The sequence below is a fragment of the Brachyhypopomus gauderio genome, unplaced genomic scaffold (genome assembly GCF_052324685.1).
Source record: "Brachyhypopomus gauderio isolate BG-103 unplaced genomic scaffold, BGAUD_0.2 sc136, whole genome shotgun sequence".
In the NCBI taxonomy this organism is placed as follows: domain Eukaryota; kingdom Metazoa; phylum Chordata; class Actinopteri; order Gymnotiformes; family Hypopomidae; genus Brachyhypopomus; species Brachyhypopomus gauderio.
In genome coordinates, this window is record NW_027506957.1 from 470530 (window position 1) to 475529 (window position 5000).

The following is a 5000-nucleotide window of genomic DNA, read 5'->3' on the forward strand; positions in this document are numbered from 1 at the left end:
ATTTATTGATTTGTCTGTCTGTCTGTCCATGTGAGGGAGCAGCCAAAATGAATAAATAAATAAAACAAAGCAGCTCACTCCACTCCTTAAATAGGCAAGAATGAAGGGGTGAGTGGTCTCTGTCTGTCTGCCTGCAATTGTCAGCTGGTCACAAATGCAGTGAGAGCGGAGGCCACTCCCCTTTCGGCTGTTTGCAGTTTTCCCTCCGTTTTTGTTCTTTTTTTTTTTTTTTTTTTTTTTTTTTTTTGAAATTGTTCCTGTTTTCTCTCTCTCTCTCTCTCTCTCTCTCTCTCTCTCTCTATCTATTATTGCCTGCCAGCCCTGTTGTTTGCAAACAAGCAAGCCACAGCCTCGCAGGCTCCTCCCTTGTTACCGCGAACAAACGAGCTAGGCTCTTTGTTGGCGTGGCGGGACGCCTGAGCGTACACGGCTATAGCTCGGGTTTCTCTTCATTCACGCACAAATCTTTCGCCTTTTACTAAAGATTTCCGTGGAGGGGAACGTCAAAGAGTCAAAGTGATTTTTTGGAGCGCTCTGCCTCCGGGCGGGGCCGCAACAATCCGTATAACGAGAAAGTATAAACTTAGGGAGGGGTGGGAGTGGCTCGGTGGGTGTCTGGAAGAGGGGGGAAGGGCGGGTATGCCACGGAGGAGGCCTCCCTGCCTGCGAGGCCGGTGCCCGGTCCAGCGCCCATTTCAGGTTATCGCTTCTCGGCCTTTTGGCTAAGATCAAGGGGCGGAGACAGCGATCGACCCTTGGGGTTTGAGAACCGGATTACTGGTTACTCAAAGAATCCAGAGGGTTTCCTTTTTCAAATTTCTTGTGTGAAAATTTAACGGTTTTTGCTTTAATTTTGTAGGGTGTTCTTTTTCACAGGTTGTGGTTGGGTGAATTTCCTTTTAAAGACAAGGTAAGTCCTTTTTCTGGGTTTTGGTAGGTTTTATTGGCTTGTGGTATAGGGTTTTTACAAATTTTAAAATTTTAAATCCTTTTAAGTTTTAAAGTTTTAAAATTTTAAAATTGACAGAGCCTGTTAGTCCATTAAAAAGTTAAAAAGCTGTGGGTGCCTCCACCATGTCGGCCGCTCGGCCTGGCGTGAGGAGGCACCACAGTGTGCGGTTTTATTTCATGTCAGATAAGGAGGGCAAGCTGCTTCATATGTCTCGGCTTGATTTTTCAAGAAAATTGATACAGGGGGTGTTGGGTTTCAAACCTGAAATGATAAATTGTATCATATCTTTGCCACAAAACAAGGGTTTTGACGTGAGCTTTGGATCTCAGACACTGCTAAATGAGTTTTGGAGAAAATATGAGGGACTACAGGAACATTTTAAAATGTTCAATTTAGAAAAATTGTCAGACCATACTAGGAAGGTAGTAATTGTAAAGATGTTTAATGAAATTGTGAGTGGACAGGACATTTGTCAATGGTTGTGTAGGTACTGCTATGTAATGGGTGCACCGGTGAAGGTTTTGGATGAGGACAGAATTTGGAACTGTACATGGAGGGTACCGATAAGACAGTGGGAAGATGCCAACGGTTATATGGGTTTGAAGCATTTGCCACAAATGATTGTCTTGGGGGAGAACAGAGGTTACATTCACTATCAGGGGATGCCCAAAACATGCCGCAAGTGTGGTGAAATGGGGCATTTAGCTGAAGCATGTACCCAGAAAGTTTGTGGTAAATGTAGAGAAATAGGGCACTCCTTTCATGAGTGCCCAAATGGCAGAAAGTGCAACCTCTGTGGGGAAAATACTCACCTCTTCAGAGATTGCCCACTCTCCTTTGCCAACAAATTAAAAAGGGCAAAGATGGCGGAAGACAAAATGGAGGAAAACAAAATGGCTGAAAAGCAGCATGGTCAAGAGGTAAATGAGGAGGCCGGGGAAGAAGGGGCGGGGCCAGAGGTTTTGGCGGGAAGGGGAGCCTCTCAGTTTCAGGAGGATGACATCCCTGAAGCTAGGGGGAGCTCACACTCAGAACAGCCGGAGAAAAGCAAGGAAGAAGAAAGGGTGGAGGAAGTTGGGGAAGAAACTGATCCACCCGAAATGCAGACAGATTCAGAGGTAAGCTCATTGGGGTTAGAGGGAGAATTGGAAGTTTCGCTCCCATGTGCACAGATAACAAAAAGGCCGGCTGAGTCTCCTCTAGCAGATAACATAGAGAAAAAGCAGAGACCGGCAGTGGACGAGGATACCCCTCCTTCAGAGAGGTCCAATCCCTGCTGGCCAGGTAGCTCACCAAATGAGGTATCCTTTTTACACTTACCACCTAGAGGAAGAGCATCGACCCCCAACCGAAATGAGGTTGAAGACATTCCAGTCCTGGATTTCTTTCACCCTGGCAGGAGAAAAATGGAAGTGGTTTTAGGAATTGATTTAGACTAGTTTTAATGGATTTTATTGTGTTGAAATGTTTCTAGTTCCGTTTGCTTTTAGGTCAGCCAAGAATGTTGTGGTTTTACCTCCTTTTAAACGTGCTCATGTCTCTCACAATCGCCACCATTAATGTGAGGAGTGTGAGAGCACCTTCGAGAGCACAGAGCATTCTGACTTTTTTAGGAACAGTGACAGCCGACATTATTTTATTACAAGAATGTGCAATCCCCTTTTTGAAATCATACAGAGACTGGGAGCAGCGCTGGGCTGCGGGTCCCTCTCTCTGGAGTGGGTCGCACTACAACAAGTCAGATGGTGTTGCTATTCTAATAAATAACCCCAGACTTGTGGTGAAGGACTGCACTGTGGTGAGTGATGGGCGGGCCATTTTAGCTAATTTGCATTTTTTAGGGAGGGATTTTAAAGTCTTAAATGTGTATGGGTTTAATGAGAAAGAGGAAAGATATGGTTTGCTGGAGGATTTGCAGCCCCACATGCTGGGGAGGGATCCGATAGTAGTGGGCGGGGATTTTAATTGTGTTTTAACTAAGAAAGATAGGAGAAATGTGGGAGAGAGTTTTAAACTAGACAAAACATCGGGAAGATTGGCAAATTTGATAACTGATTTTAATTTAGTGGACTGTTACAGGACCATGCATCCACGGGAGGAGGGCTTCACCTGGTCGAGTGGTGATGGTTCCCGGGCCTCCAGAATTGACTACATCCTCACACGTGACTGCCCACCATCAGATGCTAGATTGATCCCCATGTTTTTCTCAGACCACGCCTTACTGTCTTGCACCCTTTCTTTCCCCACAGATGTGACGATAGGGGGAGGGCTGTGGAAGCTGAACTGCTCCCTGCTGCAGGATGAAGGGGTGAGAGACGAATACAGGGAGCAGTACAGACTTTGGCAGTCCCTCCAAGACCTGTACGATTCACGTGCACAGTGGTGGGAGATGGTAAAGGGAAGGACCAAGACGTTTTTTAAAAGGGTGGGAACTTTTAAAAAGAAAAAACAGAAAAGGCGCATGATGGGGCTGCAAAGAAGGTTACAGAGGTATTTTAATCTGGTAAACCAAGGGTTTGATTTTAATGAGGAAATAAAACAGGTAAGAGAAGAAATGAGACTTTTAATGGAGGAGGTAAGCAAAAGACATATAATGACTTGTAAAGAACAGGAACTAGAAGAAGGGGAAAAATGCACAAGATATTTTTTCAAGAAAACAGTGGCGCGGGGAGGAGGGGTTACTAAATTACAAGATGGAGACAAGATAATGAACACAAATCATGGGATTATGGGGGCGGTGGAAAGGTTTTATGAAAACTTATATGGTGAAAAGAAAACACACAAAACAACAATGGAAGAAGTGACCAATTTATTGGAAGATAAAATTAAAGATGATGAACTTTTAACTTCAGATTTTACAACAGAGGAACTACAAAATGTTTTAAAAGGTTTTAAAACAGGGAAGTCCCCGGGAGAGGATGGGCTCCCCGTGGAGTTTTACAAAACCTTTTGGGACATTTTAGTAGGGGACCTTTTATGTATTTTTACAGACTTCCAGACTTGTGACGTTTTACCTGACAGTTTTAGGTCAGGGATAGTGACTCTGCTGCACAAAAAAGGGGAAAAATCAGAGATCAGCAATTGGAGACCTATCACACTTTTAAACGTAGATTGTAAGCTTTTTAGCAGAATTTTAGCAAGACGAATGTCATTAGTTTTAGAAGACGTGATTCACCCAGATCAAGCTTGCGCAGTGCCGGGGCGGAGGATCACGGACAACTTGATCCTGATCCGTGACTCCATCTGTTATGTGAGAGACAGAAACATTCGGTTATTAGCATTAAATTTAGATTTTGAAAAAGCTTTTGATCGGGTCTCACACCAGTACCTGTTTCAGGTACTGCAAAAGATGGGGTTCCCCGGGAGGTTTATAGCATGGGTGGGCCTGTTGTACAACGACATCAATAGCAGAATTTTGGTAAATGGGCACCTCTCCAAGGCGATCACTATTCGCTCAGGAGTACGGCAGGGTTGTCCCTTATCCCCGCTCTTGTTCGTCACATGCATGGAACCACTGGCGCAAATCTTGAGAAGGGACCAATGGATCAATGGACTGACTCTGCCAGGGGGACTGACGGTGAAATGTTCATTATACATGGACGACGTGACAGTTTTATGCACAGACATGGTGTCGGCCCAGAGGACCCTAGAGGTAACAGAATGGTTTGGGAGGGCCTCTGGAGCCAAACTGAACCGAAACAAGACTGAGGCACAGCTCTTTGGACCATGGACGAACGTACCAACTGTTTTAGGGGTAAATTTTAAAGAAACAAACATCAGGATTTTAGGGGTGAAATTTGACCGGGCAGGAGGAGGGAGCGGAAATTGGACAACAACCTTAGGGAAAGTTAGACAGAGACTTGGACTGTGGGGACTACGACAATTGACTTTAGAAGGGAAAATTTTAGTGATAAAAGCGGTGATTTTACCTTTGCTTTTATTGCTGTGCTCTGTTTTTAGTCCTCCAAGGAGCTTTCTTTTAGGTTTGGATCGGGCGATCTTCTACTTCCTGTGGGGGTCCAAGTGGGAGCGCCTGAGAAGAGAGACA

The 5000-nt window shown here is 44.8% G+C and overlaps 1 non-coding gene across 1 annotated transcript; it reads left to right on the forward strand.

The window, feature by feature from the left end:
• Nucleotides 1-433: 433 nt before the first annotated feature.
• Nucleotides 434-552, forward strand: LOC143500161 (U5 spliceosomal RNA). Its single transcript, XR_013126690.1, has one exon. It is a non-coding gene; the product is annotated as a U5 spliceosomal RNA (small nuclear RNA).
• Nucleotides 553-5000: the final 4448 nt, after the last annotated feature.